The sequence below is a fragment of the Salmo salar genome, unplaced genomic scaffold, assembly GCF_965601325.2.
Source record: "Salmo salar unplaced genomic scaffold, fSalSal1 ptg000231l, whole genome shotgun sequence".
Taxonomy (NCBI): domain Eukaryota; kingdom Metazoa; phylum Chordata; class Actinopteri; order Salmoniformes; family Salmonidae; genus Salmo; species Salmo salar.
Window position 1 is genome coordinate 170,516 of NW_027675336.1, and position 24,114 is coordinate 194,629.

Consider the following 24,114-nt stretch of genomic DNA (forward strand, 5'->3'; position numbering starts at 1 on the left):
CCCTCCCTAACCCTTCTAGGTCGGTACCCCTCCCTGACCCTTCTAGGTCGGTACCCCTCCCTGACCCTTCTAGGTCGGTACCCCTCCCTAACCCCAACCCTTCTAGGTCGGTACCCCTCCCTAACCCTTCTAGGTTGGTACCCCTCCCTAACCCTTCTAGGTTGGTACCCCTCCCTGACCCTTCTAGGTCGGTACCCCTCCCTGACCCTTCTAGGTCGGTACCCCTCCCTGACCCTTCTAGGTCGGTACCCCTCCCTAACCCCAACCCTTCTAGGTCGGTACCCCTCCCTAACCCTTCTAGGTTGGTACCCCTCCCTAACCCTTCTAGGTTGGTACCCCTCCCTGACCCTTCTAGGTTGGTACCCCTCCCTGACCCTTCTCACTCACCCTTCTAGGTCGGTACCCCTCCCTAACCCTTCTAGGTCGGTACCCCTTCCCAACCCCATCCCTTCTAGGTTGGTACCCCTCCCTGACCCTTCTAGGTCGGTACCCCTCCCTGACCCTTCTAGGTCTGTACCCCTCCCTGACCCTTCTAGGTCGGTACCCCGTCCCAACCCAGTCCCTTCTAGGTCGGTACCCCTCCCTGACCCTTCTAGGTCGGTACCACTCCCTGACCCTTCTAGGTCGGTACCCCTCCCTGACCCTTCTAGGTCGGTACCCTCCCCGACCCTTCTAGGTCGGTACCCCTCCCCGACCCTTCTAGGTCGGTACCCCTCCCCGACCCTTCTAGGTCGGTACCCCTCCCCGACACTTCTAGGTCGGTAACCCTCCCCGACCCTTCTAGGTCGGTACCCCTCCCTAACCCTTCTAGGTCGGTACCCCTCCCTAACCCCAACCCTTCTAGGTCGGTACCCCTCCCTATCCATTCTAGGTCGCTACCCCTCCCTAACTCTTCTAGGTCGGTACCCCTCCCTGACCCTTCTAGGTCGGTACCCCTCCTTGACCCTTCTAGGTCGGTACCCCTCCCTGACCCTTCTAGGTCGGTACCCCTCCCTGACCCTTCTAGGTCGGTACCCCTCCCTGACCCTTCTAGGTCGTTACCCCTCCCTGACCCTTCTAGGTCGGTACCCCTCCCTTACCCCAACCCTTCTAAGTCAGTAACCCTCCCTAACCCCAACCCTTCTAGGTCGGTACCCCTCCCTAACCCTTCTAGGTCGGTACCCCTCCCTAACCCTTCTAGGTTGGTACCCCTCCCTAACCCTTCTAGGTCGGTACCCCTCCCTAACCCTTCTAGGTCGGTACCCCTCCCTGACCCTTCTAGGTTGGTACCCCTCCCTGACCCTTCTCACTGACCCTTCTAGGTCGTTACCCCTCCCTGACCCTTCTACGTCGGTACCCCTCCCTGACCCTTCTAGGTTGGTACCCCTCCCTGACCCTTCTAGGTTGGTACCCCTCCCTGACCCTTCTCCCTGACCCTTCTAGGTCGGTACCCCTCCCTAACCCTTCTAGGTCGGTACCCCACCCTAACCCTTCCAGGTCGGTACCCCTCCCTAACCCTTCTAGGTTGTTACCCTTCCCTGACCCTTCTAGGTCGGTACCCCTCCCTGACCCTTCTAGGTCGGTACCCCTCCCTGACCCTTCTAGGTCGGTACCCCTTCCCAACCCCATCCCTTCTAGGTCGGTACCCCTCCCTGACCCTTCTAGGTCGGTACCCCTCCCTAAGCCCAACCCTTCCAGTTCAGTACCCCACCCTAACCCTTCTAGGTCGATACCCCTCCCTGACCCTTCTAGGTCGGTACCCCTCCCTGTCCCTTCTAGGTCGGTACCCCTCCCCGACCCTTCTAGGTCGGTACCCCTCCCCGACCCTTCTAGGTCGGTACCCCTCCCCGACCCTTCTAGGTCGGTACCCCTCCCCGACCCTTCTAGGTCGGTACCCCTTCCCGACCCTTCTAGGTCGGTACCCTCCCCGACCCTTCTAGGTCGGTACCCCTCCCCGACCCTTCTAGGTCGGTACCCCTCCCCGACCCTTCTAGTTCGGTACCCCTCCCCGACCCTTCTAGGTCGGTAACCCTCCCCGACCCTTCTAGGTCGGTACCCCTCCCCAACCCTTCTAGGTCGGTACCCCTCCCTAACCCCAACCCTTCTAGGTCGGTAACCCTCCCTGACCCTTCTAGGTCAGTACCCCTCCCTAACCCTTCTAGGTCGCTACCCCTCCCTAACCCTTCTAGGTCGGTACCCCTCCCTGACCCTTCTAGGTCGGTACCCCTCCCTGACCCTTCTAGGTCGGTACCCCTCCCTGACCCTTCTAGGTCGGTACCCCTCCCTAACCCCAACCCTTCTAGGTCGGTACCCCTCCCTAACCCTTCTAGGTTGGTACCCCTCCCTAACCCTTCTAGGTTGGTACCCCTCCCTGACCCTTCTAGGTTGGTACCCCTCCCTGACCCTTCTCACTCACCCTTCTAGGTCGGTACCCCTCCCTAACCCTTCTAGGTCGGTACCCCTTCCCAACCCCATCCCTTCTAGGTTGGTACCCCTCCCTGACCCTTCTAGGTCGGTACCCCTCCCTGACCCTTCTAGGTTGGTACCCCTACCTGACCCTTCTCCCTGACCCTTCTCGGTCGGTACCCCTCCCTGACCCTTCTAGGTCGGTACCCCTCCCTAACCCTTCTAGGTCGGTACCCCTTCCCAACCCCATCCCTTCTAGGTTGGTACCCCTCCCTGACCCTTCTAGGTCGGTACCCCTCCCTGACCCTTCTAGGTCGGTACCCCTTCCCAACCCCGTCCCTTCTAGGTCGGTACCCCTCCCTGACCCTTCTAGGTCGGTGCCCCTCCCTGACCCTTCTAGGTCGGTACCCCTCCCTAACCCCAACCCTTCCGGGTCGGTACCCCTCCCTAAGCCCAACCCTTCCAGGTCAGTACCCCTCCCTGACCCTTCTAGGTCGGTACCCTTCCCTGACCCTTCTAGGTCGCTACCCCTCCCTGACCCTTCTACGTCGGTACCCCTCCCTGACCCTTCTAGGTCGGTACCCCTCCCTGACCCTTCTAGGTCGGTACCCCCTCCCTGACCCTTCTAGGTCGGTACCCCACCCTAACCCTTCCAGGTCGGTACCCCTCCCTAACCCTTCTAGGTCGGTACCTCTCCCTAACCCTTCTAGGTCGGTACCCCCTCCCTAACCCTTCTAGGTCGGTACCCCTCCCTGACCCTTCTAGGTTGGTACCCCTACCTGACCCTTCTCCCTGACCCTTCTAGGTCGGTACCCCTCCCTGACCCTTCTAGGTCGGTACCCCTCCCTAACCCTTCTAGGTCGGTACCCCTTCCCAACCCCATCCCTTCTAGATTGGTACCCTTCCCTGACCCTTCTAGGTCGGTACCCCTCCCTGACCCTTCTAGGTCGGTACCCCTCCCTGACCCTTCTCCCTGACCCTTCTAGGTCGGTACCCCTCCCTAACCCTTCTAGGTCGGTACCCCACCCTAACCCTTCCAGGTCGGTACCCCTCCCTAACCCTTCTAGGTTGTTACCCTTCCCTGACCCTTCTAGGTCGGTACCCCTCCCTGACCCTTCTAGGTCGGTACCCCTCCCTGACCCTTCTAGGTCGGTACCCCCTCCCTGACCCTTCTAGGTCGGTACCCCCTCCCTAACCCCAACCCTTCTAGGTCGGTACCCCTCCCTAACCCTTCTAGGTTGGTACCCCTCCCTAACCCTTCTAGGTTGGTACCCCTCCCTGACCCTTCTAGGTTGGTACCCCTCCCTGACCCTTCTCACTCACCCTTCTAGGTCGGTACCCCTCCCTAACCCTTCTAGGTCGGTACCCCTTCCCAACCCCATCCCTTCTAGGTCGGTACCCCTCCCCGACCCTTCTAGGTCGGTACCCCTCCCTGACCCTTCTAGGTCTGGACCCCTCCCTGACCCTTCTAGGTCGGTACCCCCGTCCCAACCCCATCCCTTCTAGGTCGCTACCCCTCCCTGACCCTTCTAGGTCGGTACCCCTCCCTGACCCTTCTAGGTCGGTACCCCTCCCTGACCCTTCTAGGTCGGTACCCTCCCCGACCCTTCTAGGTCGGTACCCCTCCCCCGACCCTTCTAGGTCGGTACCCCTCCCCGACCCTTCTAGGTCGGTACCCCTCCCCCGACCCTTCTAGGTCGGTACCCCCTCCCCGACCCTTCTAGGTCGGTACCCCTCCCCGACCCTTCTAGGTCGGTACCCCTCCCTGACCCTTCTAGGTCGGTACCCCTCCCTAACCCCAACCCTTCTAGGTCGGTACCCCTCCCTAACCCTTCTAGGTCGCTACCCCCTCCCTAACCCTTCTAGGTCGGTACCCCTCCCTGACCCTTCTAGGTTCGGTACCCCTCCCTGACCCTTCTAGGTCGGTACCCCTCCCTGACCCTTCTAGGTCGGTACCCCTCCCTGACCCTTCTAGGTCGGTACCCCTTCCCAGCCCCATCCCTTCTAGGTCGGGACCCCTCCCAGACCCTTCTAGGTCGGTACCCCTCCCTGACCCTTCCAGGTCGGTACCCCTCCCTGACCCTTCTAGGTCGGTACCCCGTCCCAACCCAGTCCCTTCTAGGTCGGTACCCCCTCCCTGACCCTTCTAGGTCGGTACCCCTCCCTGACCCTTCTAGGTCGGTACCCCTACCTGACCCTTCTCACTGACCCTTCTAGGTCGGTACCCCTCCCCGACCCTTCTAGGTCGGTACCCCTCCCCGACCCTTCTAGGTCGGTACCCCTTCCCAACCCCATCCCTTCTAGGTCGGTACCCCTCCCCGACCCTTCTAGGTCGGTACCCCTCCCCGACCCTTCTAGGTCGGTACCCCTCCCTGACCCTTCTAGGTCGGTACCCCTTCCCTAACCCCAACCCTTCTAGGTCGGTACCCCTCCCTGATCCCTTCTAGGTCGCTACCCCTCCCTAAGCCCAACCCTTCCAGGTCGGTACCCCACCCTGACCCTTCTAGGTCGGTACCCCACCCTGACCCTTCTAGGTCGGTACCCCTCCCTGACCCTTCTAGGTCGGTACCCCTCCCCGACCCTTCCAGGTCGCTACCCCTCCCTGACCCTTCTAGGTCGGTACCCCTCCCCCGACCCTTCTAGGTCGGTACCCCTCCCCGACCCCGACCCTTCCAGGTCGGTACACCCTCCCCGACCCCAACCCTTCCAGGTCGGTACCCCCTCCCTAACCCTTCTAGGTCGGTACCCCTCCCTAACCCTTCTAGGTCGGTACCCCTCCCTGACCCTTCTAGGTCGGTACCCCTCCCTGACCCTTCTAGGTCGGTACCCCTCCCTGACCCTTCTAGGTCGGTACCCCTCCCTGACCCTTCAAGGTCGGTACACCTCCCTGACCCTTCTAGGTCGGTAACCCCTCCCTGACCCTTCTACGTCGGTACCCCTCCCTGACCCTTCTAGGTCGGTACCCCTCCCTGACCCTTCTAGGTCGGTACCCCTCCCTGACCCTTCTAGGTCGGTACCCCTCCCTGACCCTTCTAGGTCGGTACCCCTCCCTAACCCTTCCAGGTCGGTACCCCACCCTAACCCTTCCAGGTCGGTACCCCTCCCTAACCCTTCTAGGTCGGTACCCCTCCCTGACCCTTCTAGGTCGGTACCCCTCCCTGACCCTTCTAGGTCGGTACCCCTCCCTGACCCTTCTAGGTCGCACCCCCGCCCTAAGCCCAACCCCTTCCAGGTCAGTACCCCACCCTAACCCTTCTAGGTCGGTACCCCCACCCTGACCCCTTCTAGGTCGGTACCCCACCCTAACCCTTCTAGGTCAGTACCCCTCCCTAACCCTTCCAGGTCAGTACCCCACCCTAACCCTTCTAGGTCGAGTACCCCTCCCCGACCCTTCCAGGTCGCTACCCCTCCCTGACCCTTCTAGGTCGGTACCCCTCCCCGACCCTTCTAGGTCGGTACCCCTCCCCGACCCCCGACCCTTCCAGGTCGGTACCCCTCCCCGATCCCAACCCCTCCAGGTCGGTACCCCTCCCTAACCTTTCTAGGTCGATCCCTCTCCCTAACCCTTCTTGGTCGGTACCCCTTCCCTGACCCTTCTAGGTCGGTACCCTCCCCGACCCTTCTAGGTCGGTACCCCCTCCCCGACCCTTCTAGGTCGGTACCCCTCCCCGACCCTTCTAGTTCGGTACCCCTCCCCGACCCTTCTAGGTCGGTAACCCTCCCCGACCCTTCTAGGTCGGTACCCCTCCCCAACCCTTCTAGGTCGGTACCCCTCCCTAACCCCAACCCTTCTAGGTCGGTAACCCTCCCTGACCCTTCTAGGTCAGTACCCCTCCCTAACCCTTCTAGGTCGCTACCCCTCCCTAACCCTTCTAGGTCGGTACCCCTCCCTGACCCTTCTAGGTCGGTACCCCTCCCTGACCCTTCTAGGTCGGTACCCCTCCCTGACCCTTCTAGGGTCGGTACCCCTCCCTAACCCCAACCCTTCTAGGTCGGTACCCCTCCCTAACCCTTCTAGGTTGGTACCCCTCCCTAACCCTTCTAGGTTGGTACCCCTCCCTGACCCTTCTAGGTTGGTACCCCTCCCTGACCCTTCTCACTCACCCTTCTAGGTCGGTACCCCTCCCTAACCCTTCTAGGTCGGTACCCCTTCCCAACCCCATCCCTTCTAGGTTGGTACCCCTCCCTGACCCTTCTAGGTCGGTACCCCTCCCTGACCCTTCTAGGTTGGTACCCCTACCTGACCCTTCTCCCTGACCCTTCTCGGTCGGTACCCCTCCCTGACCCTTCTAGGTCGGTACCCCTCCCTAACCCTTCTAGGTCGGTACCCCTTCCCAACCCCATCCCTTCTAGGTTGGTACCCCTCCCTGACCCTTCTAGGTCGGTACCCCCTCCCTGACCCTTCTAGGTCGGTACCCCTTCCCAACCCCGTCCCTTCTAGGTCGGTACCCCTCCCTGACCCTTCTAGGTCGGTGCCCCTCCCTGACCCTTCTAGGTCGGTACCCCTCCCTAACCCCAACCCTTCCGGGTCGGTACCCCTCCCTAAGCCCAACCCTTCCAGGTCAGTACCCCCTCCCTGACCCTTCTAGGTCGGTACCCTTCCCTGACCCTTCTAGGTCGCTACCCCTCCCTGACCCTTCTACGTCGGTACCCCTCCCTGACCCTTCTAGGTCGGTACCCCCTCCCTGACCCTTCTAGGTCGGTACCCCTCCCTGACCCTTCTAGGTCGGTACCCCCACCCTAACCCTTCCAGGTCGGTACCCCCTCCCTAACCCTTCTAGGTCGGTACCTCTCCCTAACCCTTCTAGGTCGGTACCCCTCCCTAACCCTTCTAGGTCGGTACCCCTCCCTGACCCTTCTAGGTTGGTACCCCTACCTGACCCTTCTCCCTGACCCTTCTAGGTCGGTACCCCTCCCTGACCCTTCTAGGTCGGTACCCCTCCCTAACCCTTCTAGGTCGGTACCCCTTCCCAACCCCATCCCTTCTAGATTGGTACCCTTCCCTGACCCTTCTAGGTCGGTACCCCTCCCTGACCCTTCTAGGTCGGTACCCCTCCCTGACCCTTCTAGGTCGGTACCCCTTCCCAACCCCATCCCTTCTAGGTCGGTACCCCTCCCTGACCCTTCTATGTCGCACCCCTCCCTAAGCCCAACCCTTCCAGGTCAGTACCCCACCCTAACCCTTCTAGGTCGGTACCCCACCCTAACCCTTCTAGGTCGGTACCCCACCCTAACACTTCTAGGTCAGTACCCCTCCCCAACCCTTCCAGGTCACTACCCCTCCCTAACCCTTCTAGGTAGGTACCCCTCCCCGACCCTTCTAGGTCGGTACCCCTCCCCGACCCCGACCCTTCCAGGTCGGTACACCTCCCCGATCCCAATCCTTCCAGGTCGGTACCCCTCCCTAACCTTTCTAGGTCGATACCTCTCCCTAACCCTTCTTGGTCGGTACCCTTCCCTGACCCTTCTAGGTCGGTACCCCTCCCTGACCCTTCTAGGTCGGTACCCCTCCCTGACCCTTCTAGGTCGGTACCCCTCCCTGACCCTTCTAGGTCGGTACACCTCCCTGACCCTTCTAGGTCGGTACCCCTCCCTGACCCTTCTAGGTCGGTACCCCTCCCTGACCCTTCTAGGTCGGTACCCCTCCCTAACCCCAACCCTTCTAGGTCGGTACCCCTCCCTAACCCTTCTAGGTTGGTACCCCTCCCTAACCCTTCTAGGTTGGTACCCCTCCCTGACCCTTCTAGGTTGGTACCCCTCCCTGACCCTTCTAACTCACCCTTCTAGGTCGGTACCCCTCCCTAACCCTTCTAGGTCGGTACCCCTTCCCAACCCCATCCCTTCTAGGTTGGTACCCCTCCCTGACCCTTCTAGGTCGGTACCCCTCCCTGACCCTTCTAGGTCTGGACCCCTCCCTGACCCTTCTAGGTCGGTACCCCCGTCCCAACCCCATCCCTTCTAGGTCGGTACCCCTCCCTGACCCTTCTAGGTCGGTACCACTCCCTGACCCTTCTAGGTCGGTACCCCTCCCTGACCCTTCTAGGTCGGTACCCTCCCCGACCCTTCTAGGTCGGTACCCCTCCCCGACCCTTCTAGGTCGGTACCCCTCCCCGACCCTTCTAGGTCGGTACCCCTCCCCGACCCTTCTAGGTCGGTACCCCTCCCCGACCCTTCTAGGTCGGTAACCCTCCCCGACCCTTCTAGGTCGGTAACCCTCCCTGACCCTTCTAGGTCGGTACCCCTCCCTAACCCCAACCCTTCTAGGTCGGTACCCCTCCCTAACCCTTCTAGGTCGCTACCCCTCCCTAACTCTTCTAGGTCGGTACCCCTCCCTGACCCTTCTAGTTCGGTACCCCTCCTTGACCCTTCTAGGTCGGTACCCCTCCCTGACCCTTCTAGGTCGGTACCCCTCCCTGACCCTTCTAGGTCGGTACCCCTCCCTGACCCTTCTAGGTCGGGACCCCTCCAAGACCCTTCTAGGTCGGTACCCCTCCCTAACCCTTCCAGGTCGGTACCCCTCCCTAACCCTTCTAGGTCGGTACCTCTCCCTAACCCTTCTAGGTCGGTACCCCTCCCTAACCCTTCTAGGTCGGTACCCCTCCCTGACCCTTCTAGGTTGGTACCCCTACCTGACCCTTCTCACTGACCCTTCTAGGTCGGTACCCCTCCCTGACCCTTCTAGGTCGGTTCCCCTCCCTAACCCTTCTAGGTCGGTACCCCTTCCCAACCCCATCCCTTCTAGGTTGGTACCCTTCCCTGACCCTTCTAGGTCGGTACCCCTCCCTGACCCTTCTAGGTCGGTACCCCTCCCTGACCCTTCTAGGTCGGTACCCCTTCCCAACCCCATCCCTTCTAGGTCGGTACCCCTCCCTGACCCTTCTAGGTCGCACCCCTCCCTAAGCCCAACCCTTCCAGGTCAGTACCCCACCCTAACCCTTCTAGGTCGGTACCCCACCCTAACCCTTCTAGGTCAGTACCCCTCCCTAACCCTTCTAGGTCAGTACCCCTCCCCAACCCTTCCAGGTCACTACCCCTCCCTAACCCTTCTATGTAGGTACCCCTCCCCGACCCTTCTAGGTCGGTACCCCTCCCCGACCCCGACCCTTCCAGGTCGGTACACCTCCCCGATCCCAACTCTTCCAGGTCGGTACCCCTCCCTAACCTTTCTAGGTCGATACCTCTCCCTAACCCTTCTTGGTCGGTACCCTTCCCTGACCCTTCTAGGTCGGTACCCCTCCCTGACCCTTCTAGGTCGGTACCCCTCCCTGACCCTTCTAGGTCGGTACCCCTCCCTGACCCTTCAAGGTCGGTACACCTCCCTGACCCTTCTAGGTCGGTACCCCTCCCTGACCCTTCTAGGTCGGTACCCTCCTTGACCCTTCTAGGTCGGTACCCCTCCCTGACCCTTCTAGGTCGGTACCCCTCCCTGACCCTTCTAGGTCGGTACCCCTCCCTGACCCTTCTAGGTCGGTACCCCTCCCTGACCCTTCTAGGTCGGTACCCCTCCCTAACCCTTCCAGGTCGGTACCCCTCCCTAACCCTTCTAGGTCGGTACCCCTCCCTAACCCTTCTAGGTCGGTACCCCTCCCTAACCCTTCTAGGTCGGTACCTCTCCCTAACCCTTCTAGGTCGGTACCCCTCCCTGACCCTTCTAGGTCGCACCCCTCCCTAAGCCCAACCCTTCCAGGTCAGTACCCCACCCTAACCCTTCTAGGTCGGTACCCCACCCTAACCCTTCTAGGTCGGTACCCCACCCTAACCCTTCTAGGTCAGTACCCCTCCCTAACCCTTCTAGGTCAGTACCCCACCCTAACCCTTCTAGGTCAGTACCCCTCCCCAACCCTTCCAGGTCACTACCCCTCCCTAACCCTTCTAGGTAGGTACCCCTCCCCGACCCTTCTAGGTCGGTACCCCTCCCCGACCCCGACCCTTCCAGGTCGGTACACCTCCCCGATCCCAACCCCTCCATGTCGGTACCCCTCCCTAACCTTTCTAGGTCGATACCTCTCCCTAACCCTTCTTGGTCGGTACCCTTCCCTGACCCTTCTAGGTCGGTACCCCTCCCTGACCCTTCTAGGTCGGTACCCCTCCCTGACCCTTCTAGGTCGGTACACCTCCCTGACCCTTCTAGGTCGGTACCCCTCCCTGACCCTTCTAGGTCGGTACCCCTCCCTGACCCTTCTAGGTCGGTACCCCTCCCTAACCCCAACCCTTCTAGGTCGGTACCCCTCCCTAACCCTTCTAGGTTGGTACCCCTCCCTAACCCTTCTAGGTTGGTACCCCTCCCTGACCCTTCTATGTTGGTACCCCTCCCTGACCCTTCTCACTCACCCTTCTAGGTCGGTACCCCTCCCTAACCCTTCTAGGTCGGTACCACTTCCCAACCCCATCCTTTCTAGGTTGGTACCCCTCCCTGACCCTTCTAGGTCGGTACCCCTCCCTAACCCCAACCCTTCTAGGTCGGTACCCCTCCCTAACCCTTCTAGGTTGGTACCCCTCCCTAACCCTTCTAGGTTGGTACCCCTCCCTGACCCTTCTAGGTTGGTACCCCTCCCTGACCCTTCTCACTCACCCTTCTAGGTCGGTACCCCTCCCTAACCCTTCTATGTCGGTACCCCTTCCCAACCCCATCCCTTCTAGGTTGGTACCCCTCCCTGACCCTTCTAGGTCGGTACCCCTCCCTGACCCTTCTAGGTCTGTACCCCTCCCTGACCCTTCTAGGTCGGTACCCCCGTCCCAACCCCATCCCTTCTAGGTCGGTACCCCTCCCTGACCCTTCTAGGTCGGTACCCCTCCCTGACCCTTCTAGGTCGGTACACCTCCCTGACCCTTCTAGGTCGGTACCCCTTCCTGACCCTTCTAGGTTGGTACCCCTCCCTAACCCCAACCCTTCTAGGTCGGTACCCCTCCCTGACCCTTCTAGGTTGGTACCCCTCCCTGACCCTTCTAGGTCGGTACCCCTCCCTGACCCTTCTAGGTCTGTACCCCTCCCTGACCCTTCTAGGTCGGTACCCCGTCCCAACCCCATCCCTTCTAGGTCGGTACCCCTCCCTGACCCTTCTAGGTCGGTACCACTCCCTGACCCTTCTAGGTCGGTACCCCTCCCTGACCCTTCTAGGTCGGTACCCTCCCCGACCCTTCTAGGTCGGTACCCCTCCCCGACCCTTCTAGGTCGGTAACCCTCCCCGACCCTTCTAGGTCGGTACCCCTCCCTGACCCTTCTAGGTCGGTACCCCTCCCTAACCCCAACCCTTCTAGGTCGGTACCCCTCCCTAACCCTTCTAGGTCGCTACCCCTCCCTGACCCTTCTAGGTCGGTACCCCTCCCTGACCCTTCTAGGTCGGTACCCCTCCCTGACCCTTCTAGGTCGGTACCCCTCCCTGACCCTTCTAGGTCGGTACCCCTCCCTAACCCTTCCAGGTCGGTACCCCTCCCTAACCCTTCTAGGTCGGTACCTCTCCCTAACCCTTCTAGGTCGGTACCCCTCCCTAACCCTTCTAGGACGGTACCCCTCCCTGACCCTTCTAGGTTGGTACCCCTACCTGACCCTTCTCCCTGACCCTTCTAGGTCGGTACCCCTCCCTGACCCTTCTAGGTCGGTACCCCTCCCTAACCCTTCTATGTCGGTACCCCTTCCCAACCCCATCCCTTCTAGGTTGGTACCCTTCCCTGACCCTTCTAGGTCGGTACCCCTCACTGACCCTTCTAGGTCGGTACCCCTCCCTGACCCTTCTAGGTCGGTACCCCTTCCCAACCCCATCCCTTCTAGGTCGGTACCCCTCCCTGACCCTTCTAGGTCGCACCCCTCCCTAAGCCCAACCCTTCCAGGTCAGTACCCCACCCTAACCCTTCTAGGTCGGTACCCCACCCTAACCCTTCTAGGTCGGTACCCCACCCTAACCCTTCTAGGTCAGTACCCCTCCCTAACCCTTCTAGGTCGGTACCCCACCCTAACCCTTCTAGGTCAGTACCCCTCCCCAACCCTTCCAGGTCACTACCCCTCCCTAACCCTTCTAGGTAGGTACCCCTCCCCGACCCTTCTAGGTCGGTACCCCTCCCCGACCCCGACCCTTCCAGGTCGGTACACCTCCCCGATCCCAACCCTTCCAGGTCGGTACCCCTCCCTAACCTTTCTAGGTCGATACCCCTCCCTAACCCTTCTTGGTCGGTACCCTTCCCTGACCCTTCTAGGTCGGTACCCCTCCCTGACCCTTCTAGGTCGGTACCCCTCCCCGACCCTTCTAGGTCGGTAACCCTCCCCGACCCTTCTAGGTCGGTACCCCTCCCCGACCCTTCTAGGTCGGTACCCCTCCCTAACCCCAACCCTTCTAGGTCGGTAACGCTCCCTAACCCTTCTAGGTCAGTACCCCTCCCTAACCCCAACCCTTCTAGGTCAGTACCCCTCCCTAACCCTTCTAGGTCGCTAGCCCTCCCTAACCCTTCTAGGTCGGTACCCCTCCCTGACCCTTCTAGGTCGGTAACCCTCCCCGACCCTTCTAGGTCGGTACCCCTCCCCGACCCTTCTAGGTCGGTACCCCTCCCTAACCCCAACCCTTCTAGGTCGGTAAACCTCCCTAACCCTTCTAGGTCAGTACCCCTCCCTAACCCCAACCCTTCTAGGTCAGTACCCCTCCCTAACCCTTCTAGGTCGCTACCCCTCCCTAACCCTTCTAGGTCGGTACCCCTCCCTGACCCTTCTAGGTCGGTACCCCTCCCTGACCCTTCTCACTGACCCTTCTAGGTCGGTACCCCTCCCTGACCCTTCTAGGTCAGTACCCCTCCCTAACCCTTCTAGATCGGTACCCCTTCCCAACCCCATCCCTTCTAGGTTGGTAACCCTCCCTGACCCTTCTTGGTCGGTACCCCTCCCTGACCCTTCTAGGTCGGTACCCCTCCCTGACCCTTCTAGGTCGGTACCCCTTCCCAACCCCATCCCTTCTAGGTCGGTACCCCTCCCTGACCCTTCTAGGTCGGTACCCCTCCCTGACCCTTCTAGGTCGGTACCCCTCCCTGACCCTTCTAGGTCGGTACCCCTCCATGACACTTCTAGGTCGGTACCCCTCCCCGACCCTTCTAGGTCGGTACCCTCCCCGACCCTTCTAGGTCGGTACCCCTCCCCGACCCTTCTAGGTCGGTACCCCTCCCCGACCCTTCTAGGTCGGTACCCCTCCCCGACCCTTCTAGGTCGGTACCCCTCCCTAACCCCAACCCTTCTAGGTCGGTAACCCTCCCTAACCCTTCTAGGTCAGTACCCCTCCCTAACCCCAACCCTTCTAGGTCAGTACCCCTCCCTGACCCTTCTAGGTCGCTAGCCCTCCCTAACCCTTCTAGGTCGGTACCCCTCCCTGACCCTTCTAGGTCGGTACCCCTCCCCGACCCTTCTAGGTCGGTACCCCTCCCCGACCCTTCTAGGTCGGTACCCCTCCCCGACCCTTCTAGGTCGGTACCCCTCCCCGACCCTTCTAGGTCGGTACCCCTCCCTGACCCTTCTAGGTCGGTACCCCTCCCTGACCCTTCTAGGTCGGTAACCCTCCCTAACCCTTCTAGGTCAGTACCCCTCCCTGACCCTTCTAGGTCGGTACCCCTCCCTAACCCCAACCCTTCTAGGTCGGTACCCCTCCCTAACCCTTCTAGGTCGCTACCCCTCCCTGACCCTTCTAGGTCGGTACCCCTCCCTAACCCCAACCCTTCTAGGTCGGTACCCCTCCCTAACCCTTCTAGGTCGCTACCCCTCCCTGACCCTTCTAGGTCGGTACCACTCCCTGACCCTTCTAGGTCGGGACCCCTCCCTGACCCTTCTAGGTCGGTACCCCTCCCTGACCCTTCTAGGTCGGTACCCCTCCCTAACCCTTCCAGGTCGGTACCCCTCCCTAACCCTTCTAGGTCGGTACCTCTCCCTAACCCTTCTAGGTCGGTACCCCTCCCTAACCCTTCTAGGTCGGTACCCCTCCCTGACCCTTCTAGGTTGGTACCCCTACCTGACCCTTCTCCCTGACCCTTCCGTGTCGGTACCCCTCCCTGACCCTTCTAGGTCGGTACCCCTTCCCAACCCCATCCCTTCTAGGTTGGTACCCTTCCCTGACCCTTCTAGGTCGGTACCCCTCCCTGACCCTTCTAGGTCGGTACCCCTCCCTGACCCTTCTAGGTCGGTACCCCTTCCCAACCCCATCCCTTCTAGGTCGGTACCCCTCCCTGACCCTTCTAGGTCGCACCCCTCCCTAAGCCCAACCCTTCCAGGTCAGTACCCCACCCTAACCCTTCTAGGTCGGTACCCCACCCTAACCCTTCTAGGTCGGTACCCCACCCTAACCCTTCTAGGTCAGTACCCCTCCCTAACCCTTCTAGGTCGGTACCCCACCCTAACCCTTCTAGGTCAGTACCCCTCCCCAACCCTTCCAGGTCACTACCCCTCCCTAACCCTTCTAGGTAGGTACCCCTCCCCGACCCTTCTAGGTCGGTACCCCTCCCCGACCCCGACCCTTCCAGGTCGGTACACCTCCCCGATCCCAACCCTTCCAGGTCGGTACCCCTCCCTAACCTTTCTAGGTCGATACCTCTCCCTAACCCTTCTTGGTCGGTACCCTTCCCTGACCCTTCTAGGTCGGTACCCCTCCCTGACCCTTCTAGGTCGGTACCCCTCCCCGACCCTTCTAGGTCGGTAACCCTCCCCGACCCTTCTAGGTCGGTACCCCTCCCCGACCCTTCTAGGTCGGTACCCCTCCCTAACCCCAACCCTTCTAGGTCGGTAATGCTCCCTAACCCTTCTAGGTCAGTACCCCTCCCTAACCCCAACCCTTCTAGGTCAGTACCCCTCCCTAACCCTTCTAGGTCGCTAGCCCTCCCTAACCCTTCTAGGTCGGTACCCCTCCCTGACCCTTCTAGGTCGGTAACCCTCCCCGACCCTTCTAGGTCGGTACCCCTCCCCGACCCTTCTAGGTCGGTACCCCTCCCTAACCCCAACCCTTCTAGGTCGGTAAACCTCCCTAACCCTTCTAGGTCAGTACCCCTCCCTAACCCCAACCCTTCTAGGTCAGTACCCCTCCCTAACCCTTCTAGGTCGCTACCCCTCCCTAACCCTTCTAGGTCGGTACCCCTCCCTGACCCTTCTAGGTCGGTACCCCTCCCTGACCCTTCTCACTGACCCTTCTAGGTCGGTACCCCTCCCTGACCCTTCTAGGTCAGTACCCCTCCCTAACCCTTCTAGATCGGTACCCCTTCCCAACCCCATCCCTTCTAGGTTGGTAACCCTCCCTGACCCTTCTTGGTCGGTACCCCTCCCTGACCCTTCTAGGTCGGTACCCCTCCCTGACCCTTCTAGGTCGGTACCCCTTCCCAACCCCATCCCTTCTAGGTCGGTACCCCTCCCTGACCCTTCTAGGTCGGTACCCCTCCCTGACCCTTCTAGGTCGGTACCCCTCCCTGACCCTTCTAGGTCGGTACCCCTCCCTGACCCTTCTAGGTCGGTACCCCTCCATGACACTTCTAGGTCGGTACCCCTCCCCGACCCTTCTAGGTCGGTACCCTCCCTGACCCTTCTAGGTCGGTACCCCTCCCCGACCCTTCTAGGTCGGTACCCCTCCCCGACCCTTCTAGGTCGGTACCCCTCCCCGACCCTTCTAGGTCGGTAACCCTCCCCAACCCTTCTAGGTCGGTACCCCTCCCCGACCCTTCTAGGTCGGTACCCCTCCCTAACCCCAACCCTTCTAGGTCGGTAACCCTCCCTAACCCTTCTAGGTCAGTACCCCTCCCTAACCCCAACCCTTCTAGGTCAGTACCCCTCCCTAACCCTTCTAGGTCGCTAGCCCTCCCTAACCCTTCTAGGTCGGTACCCCTCCCTGACCCTTCTAGGTCGGTACCCCTCCCCGACCCTTCTAGGTCGGTACCCCTCCCCGACCCTTCTAGGTCGGTACCCCTCCCCGACCCTTCTAGGTCGGTACCCCTCCCCGACCCTTCTAGGTCGGTACCCCTCCCCGACCCTTCTAGGTCGGTAACCCTCCCTGACCCTTCTAGGTCGGTAACCCTCCCTGACCCTTCTAGGTCGGTAACCCTCCCTAACCCTTCTAGGTCAGTACCCCTCCCTGACCCTTCTAGGTCGGTACCCCTCCCTAACCCCAACCCTTCTAGGTCGGTACCCCTCCCTAACCCTTCTAGGTCGCTACCCCTCCCTGACCCTTCTAGGTCGGTACCCCTCCCTGACCCTTCTAGGTCGGTACCCCTCCCTGACCCTTCTAGGTCGGTACCCCTCCCTGACCCTTCTAGGTCGGTACCCCTCCGTGACCCTTCTAGGTCGGTACCCCTCCCTGACGCTTCTAGGTCGGTACCCCTCCCTAACCCTTCTAGGTCGGTACCCCTCCCTAACCCTTCTAGGTCGGTACCCCTCCCTGACCCTTCTAGGTCGGTACCCCTCCCTGACCCTTCTAGGTCGGTACCCCTCCCTAACCCCAACTCCTTCCGGGTCGGTACCCCTCCCTAAGCCCAACCCTTCCAGGTCAGTACCCCTCCCTGACCCTTCTAGGTCGGTACCCCTCCCTGACCCTTCTAGGTCGCTACCCCTCCCTGACCCTTCTACGTCGGTACCCCTCCCTGACCCTTCTAGGTCGGTACCCCTCCCTTACCCTTCTAGGTCGGTACCCCTCCCTGACCCTTCTAGGTCGGTACCCCTCCCTAACCCTTCTAGGTCAGTACCCCACCCTAACCCTTCTAGGTCGGTACCCCTCCCTAACCCTTCTAGGTCGGTACCCCTCCCTGACCCTTCTAGGTTGGTACCCCTACCTGACCCTTCTCCCTGACCCTTCTAGGTCGGTACCCCTCCCTAACCCTTCTAGGTCGGTACCCCACCCTAACCCTTCCAGGTCGGTACCCCTCCCTAACCCTTCTAGGTCGGTACCCTTCCCTGACCCTTCTAGGTCGGTACCCCTCCCTGACCCTTCTAGGTCGGTACCCCTCCCTGACCCTTCTAGGTCGGTACCCCTTCCCAACCCCATTCCTTCTAGGTCGGTACCCCTCCCTGACCCTTCTAGGTCGGTACCCCTCCCTAAGCCCAACCCTTCCAGGTCAGTACCCCACCCTAACCCTTCTAGGTCAGTACCCCACCCTAACCCTTCTAGGTCGGTACCCCACCCTAACCCTTCTAGGTCAGTACCCCTCCCTAACCCTTCTAGGTCGGTACCCCACCCTAACCCTTCTAGGTCAGTACCCCTCCCCAACCCTTCCAGGTCACTACCCCTCCCTAACCCTTCTAGGTAGGTACCCCTCCCCGACCCTTCTAGGTCGGTACCCCTCCCCGACCCCGACCCTTCCAGGTCGGTACCCCTCCCCGATCCCAACCCTTCCAGGTCGGTACCCCTCCCTAACCTTTCTAGGTCGATACCCCTCCCTAACCCTTCTTGGTCGGTACCCCTCCCTGACCCTTCTAGGTCGGTACCCCTCCCTGACCCTTCTAGGTCGGTACCCCTCCCTGACCCTTCTAGGTCGGTACACCTCCCTGACCCTTCTAGGTCGGTACCCCTCCCTGACCCTTCTAGGTCGGTACCCCTCCCTGACCCTTCTAGGTCAGTACCCCTCCCTGACCCTTCTAGGTCGGTACCCCACCCTAACCCCAACCCTTCTAAGTCAGTAACCCTCCCTAACTACAACCCTTCTAGGTCGGTACCCCTCCCTAACCCTTCTAGGTCGGTACCCCTCCCAAACCTTCTAGGTTGGTACCCCTCCCTAACCCTTCTAGGTCGGTACCCCTCCCTGACTCTTCTAGGTCGGTACCCCTCCCTAACCCCAACCCTTCCGGGTCGGTACCCCTCCCTAAGCCCAACCCTTCCAGGTCAGTACCCCTCCCTGACCCTTCTAGGTCGGTACCCCTCCCTGACCCTTCTAGGTCGCTACCCCTCCCTGACCCTTCTACGTCGGTACCCCTCCCTGACCCTTCTAGGTTGGTAACCCCTCCCTGACCCTTCTAGGTCGGTACCCCTCCCCGACCCTTCTAGGTCGGTACCCTCCCCGACCCTTCTAGGTCGGTACCCCTCCCCGACCATTCTAGGTCGGTACCCCTCCCCGACCCTTCTAGGTCGGTAACCCTCCCCGACCCTTCTAGGTCGGTACCCCTCCCCGACCCTTCTAGGTCGGTAACCCTCCCTAACCCTTCTAGGTCAGTACCCCTCCCTAACCCCAACCCTTCTAGGTCAGTACCCCTCCCTAACCCTTCTAGGTCGGTACCCCTCCCTGACCCTTCTAGGTCGGTACCCCTCCCTGACCCTTCTAGGTCGGTACCCCTCCCTGACCCTTCTAGGTCGGTACCCCTCCCTGACCCTTCTAGGTCGGTACACCTCCCTGACCCTTCTAGGTCGGTACCCCTCCCTGACCCTTCTAGGTCGGTACCCCTCCCTGACCCTTCTAGGTCGGTACCCCTCCCTAACCCCAACCCTTCTAAGTCAGTACCCCTCCGTAACCCCAACCCTTCTAGGTCGGTACCCCTCCCTAACCATTCTAGGTTGGTACCCCTCCCTAACCCTTCTAGGTCGGTACCCCTCCCTGACCCTTCTAGGTTGGTACCCCTCCCTGACCCTTCTCACTGACCCTTCTAGGTCGGTACCCCTCCCTGACCCTTCTAGGTCAGTACCCCTCCCTAACCCTTCTAGGTCGGTACCCCTTCCCAACCCCATCCCTTCTAGGTTGGTACCCCTCCCTGACCCTTCTAGGTCGGTACCCCTCCCTGACCCTTCTAGGTCGGTACCCCACCCTAACCCCAACCCTTCTAAGTCAGTAACCCTCCCTAACTACAACCCTTCTAGGTCGGTACCCCTCCCTAACCCTTCTAGGTCGGTACCCCTCCCAAACCTTCTAGGTTGGTACCCCTCCCTAACCCTTCTAGGTCGGTACCCCTCCCTGACTCTTCTAGGTCGGTACCCCTCCCTAACCCCAACCCTTCCGGGTCGGTACCCCTCCCTAAGCCCAACCCTTCCAGGTCAGTACCCCTCCCTGACCCTTCTAGGTCGGTACCCCTCCCTGACCCTTCTAGGTCGCTACCCCTCCCTGACCCTTCTACGTCGGTACCCCTCCCTGACCCTTCTAGGTTGGTAACCCCTCCCTGACCCTTCTAGGTCGGTACCCCTCCCCGACCCTTCTAGGTCGGTACCCTCCCCGACCCTTCTAGGTCGGTACCCCTCCCCGACCATTCTAGGTCGGTACCCCTCCCCGACCCTTCTAGGTCGGTAACCCTCCCCGACCCTTCTAGGTCGGTACCCCTCCCCGACCCTTCTAGGTCGGTAACCCTCCCTAACCCTTCTAGGTCAGTACCCCTCCCTAACCCCAACCCTTCTAGGTCAGTACCCCTCCCTAACCCTTCTAGGTCGGTACCCCTCCCTGACCCTTCTAGGTCGGTACCCCTCCCTGACCCTTCTAGGTCGGTACCCCTCCCTGACCCTTCTAGGTCGGTACCCCTCCCTGACCCTTCTAGGTCGGTACACCTCCCTGACCCTTCTAGGTCGGTACCCCTCCCTGACCCTTCTAGGTCGGTACCCCTCCCTGACCCTTCTAGGTCGGTACACCTCCCTGACCCTTCTAGGTCGGTACCCCTCCCTGACCCTTCTAGGTTGGTACCCCTCCCTGACCCTTCTCACTGACCCTTCTAGGTCGGTACCCCTCCCTGACCCTTCTAGGTCAGTACCCCTCCCTAACCCTTCTAGGTCGGTACCCCTTCCCAACCCCATCCCTTCTAGGTTGGTACCCCTCCCTGACCCTTCTAGGTCGGTACCCCTCCCTGACCCTTCTAGGTCGGTACCCTTTCCCAACCCCACCCCTTCTAGGTCGGTACCCCTCCCTGACCCTTCTAGGTCGGTACCCCTCCCTGACCCTTCTAGGTCGGTACCCCTCCCCGACCCTTCTAGGTCGGTACCCCTCCCCGACCCTTCTAGGTCGGTACCCCTCCCCGACCCTTCTAGGTCGTTACCCCTCCCCGACCCTTCTAGGTCGGTACCCTCCCCGACCCTTCTAGGTCGGTACCCCTCCCCGACCCTTCTAGGTCGGTACCCCTCCGTGACCCTTCTAGGTCGGTGCCCCTCCCTGACCCTTCTAGGTCGGTACCCCTCCCTAACCCCAACCCTTCCGGGTCGGTACCCCTCCCTAAGCCCAACCCTTCCAGGTCAGTACCCCTCCCTGACCCTTCTAGGTCGGTACCCCTCCCTGACCCTTCTAGGTCGCTACCCCTCCCTGACCCTTCTACGTCGGTACCCCTCCCTGACCCTTCTAGGTCGGTACCCCTCCCTGACCCTTCTAGGTCGGTACCCCTACCTGACCCTTCTAGGTCGGTACCCCTCCCTGACCCTTCTAGGTCGGTACCCCTCCCTGACCCTTCTAGGTCGGTACCCCTTCCCAACCCCATCCCTTCTAGGTTGGTACCCCTCCCTGACCCTTCTAGGTCGGTACAACTCCCTGACCATTCTAGGTCGGTACCCCTTCCCAACCCCATCCCTTCTAGGTCGGTACCCCTCCCTGACCCTTCTAGGTCGGTACCCCTCCCTAACCCCAACCCTTCTAAGTCAGTACCCCTCCCTAACCCCAACCCTTCTAGGTCGGTACCCCTCCCTAACCCTTCTAGGTCGGTACCCCTCCCTGACCCTTCTAGGTTGGTACCCCTACCTGACCCTTCTCCCTGACCTTTCTCGGTCGGTACCCCTCCCTGACCCTTCTAGGTCGGTACCCCTCCATAACCCTTCTAGGTTGGTACCCCTTCCCAACCCCATCCCTTCTAGGTTGGTACCCCTCCCTGACCCTTCTAGGTCGGTACCCCTTCCCAACCCCATCCCTTCTAGGTCGGTACCCCTCCCTGACCCTTCTAGGTCGCTGCCCCTCCCTGACCCTTCTAGGTCGGTACCCCTCCCTAACCCCAACCCTTCCGGGTCGGTACCCCTCCCTAAGCCCAACCCTTCCAGGTCAGTACCCCTCCCTGACCCTTCTAGGTCGGTACCCCTCTCTGACCCTTCTAGGTCGCTACCCCTCCCTGACCCTTCTAGGTCGGTACCCCTCCCTGACCCTTCTAGGTCGGTACCCCTCCCTGACCCTTCTAGGTCGGTACCCCTCCCTGACCCTTCTATGTTGGTACCCCTACCTGACCCTTCTCCCTGACCCTTCTCGGTCGGTACCCCTCCCTGACCCTTCTAGGTCGGTACCCCTCCCTAACCCATCTAGGTCGGTACCCCTTCCCAACCCCATCCCTTCTAGGTTGGTACCCCTCCCTGACCCTTCTAGGTCGGTACCCCTCCCCTGAACCTTCTAGGTCGGTACCCCCTTCGCAACCCCATCCCTTCTAGGTCGGTACCCCTCCCTGACCCTTCTAGGTCGGTGCCCCTCCCTGACCCTTCTAGGTCGGTACCCCTCCCTAACCCCAACCCTTCCGGGTCGGTACCCCTCCCTAAGCCCAACCCTTCCAGGTCAGTACCCCTACCTGACCCTTCTCCCTGACCCTTCTCGGTCGGTACCCCTCCCTGACCCTTCTAGGTCGGTACCCCTCCCTAACCCATCTAGGTCGGTACCCCTTCCCAACCCCATCCCTTCTAGGTCGGTACCCCCACCCTAACCCTTCCAGGTCAGTACCCCTCCCTAACCCTTCTAGGTCGGTACCTCTCCCTAACCCTTCTAGGTCGGTACCCCTCCCTAACCCTTCTAGGTCGGTACCCCTCCCTGACCCTTCTAGGTCGGTACCCCTCCCTAACCCTTCTAGGTCGGTACCCATTCCCAACCCCATCCCTTCTAGGTTGGTACCCTTCCCTGACCCTTCTAGGTCGGTACCCCTCCCTGACCCTTCTAGGTCGGTACCCCTCCCTGACCCTTCTAGGTCGGTACCCCTTCCCAACCCCATCCCTTCTAGGTCGGTACCCCTCCCTGACCCTTCTAGGTCGGTACCCCTCCCTAAGCCCAACCCTTCCAGGTCAGTACCCCACCCTAACCCTTCTAGGTCGGTACCCCACCCTAACCCTTCTAGGTCGGTACCCCACCCTAACCCTTCTAGGTCAGTACCCCTCCCTAACCCTTCTAGGTCGGTACCCCACCCTAACCCTTCTAGGTCAGTACCCCTCCCCAACCCTTCCAGGTCACTACCCCTCCCTAACCCTTCTAGGTAGGTACCCCTCCCCGACCCTTCTAGGTCGGTACCCCTCCCCTACCCTTCTAGGTCGGTACCCCTCCCCGACCCTTCTAGGTCGGTACCCTCCCCGACCCTTCTAGGTCGGTACCCCTCCCCGACCCTTCTAGGTCGGTACCCCTCCCCGACCCTTCTAGGTCGGTACCCCTCCGTGACCCTTCTAGGTCGGTGCCCCTCCCTGACCCTTCTAGGTCGGTACCCCTCCCTAACCCCAACCCTTCCGGGTCGGTACCCCTCCCTAAGCCCAACCCTTCCAGGTCAGTACCCTCCCTGACCCTTCTAGGTCGGTACCCCTCCCTGACCCTTCTAGGTCGCTACCCCTCCCTGAACCTTCTACGTCGGTACCCCTCCCTGACCCTTCTAGGTCGGTACCCCTCCCTGACCCTTCTAGGTCGGTACCCCTACCTGACCCTTCTAGGTCGGTACCCCTCCCTGACCCTTCTAGGTCGGTACCCCTCCCTGACCCTTCTAGGTCGGTACCACTTCCCAACCCCATCCCTTCTAGGTTGGTACCCCTCCCTGACCCTTCTAGGTCGGTACAACTCCCTGACCATTCTAGGTCGGTACCCCTTCCCAACCCCATCCCTTCTAGGTCGGTACCCCTCCCTGACCCTTCTAGGTCGAGTACCCCTCCCTAACCCCAACCCTTCTAGGTCGGTACCCCTCCCTAACCCTTCTAGGTCGGTACCCCTCCCTGACCCTTCTAGGTTGGTACCCCCTACCTGACCCTTCTCCCTGACCTTTCTCGGTCGGTACCCCTCCCTGACCCTTCTAGGTCGGTACCCCTCCATAACCCTTCTAGGTTGGTACCCCTTCCCAACCCCATCCCTTCTAGGTTGGTACCCCTCCCTGACCCTTCTAGGTCGGTACCCCTCCCTGACCCTTCTAGGTCGGTACCCCTCCCTGACCCTTCTAGGTCGGTACCCCTTCCCAACCCCATCCCTTCTAGGTCGCTGCCCCTCCCTGACCCTTCTAGGTCGGTACCCCTCCCTAACCCCAACCCTTCCGGGTCGGTACCCCTCCCTAAGCCCAACCCTTCCGGGTCGGTACCCCTCCCTAAGCCCAACCCTTCCAGGTCAGTACCCCTCCCTGACCCTTCTAGGTCGGTACCCCTCTCTGACCCTTCTAGGTCGCTACCCCTCCCTGACCCTTCTACGTCAGTACCCCTCCCTGACCCTTCTAGGTCGGTACCCCTCCCTGACCCTTCTAGGTCGGTACCCCTCCCTGACCCTTCTATGTTGGTACCCCTACCTGACCCTTCTCCCTGACCCTTCTCGGTCGGTACCCCTCCCTGACCCTTCTAGGTCGGTACCCCTCCCTAACCCATCTAGGTCGGTACCCCTTCCCAACCCCATCCCTTCTAGGTTGGTACCCCTCCCTGACCCTTCTAGGTCGGTACCCCTCCCTGAACCTTCTAGGTCGGTACCCCTTCGCAACACCATCCCTTCTAGGTCGGTACCCCTCCCTGACCCTTCTAGGTCGGTGCCCCTCCCTGACCCTTCTAGGTCGGTACCCCTCCCTAACCCCAACCCTTCTTGGTCGGTACCCCTCCCTAAGCCCAACCCTTCCAGGTCAGTACCCCTACCTGACCCTTCTCC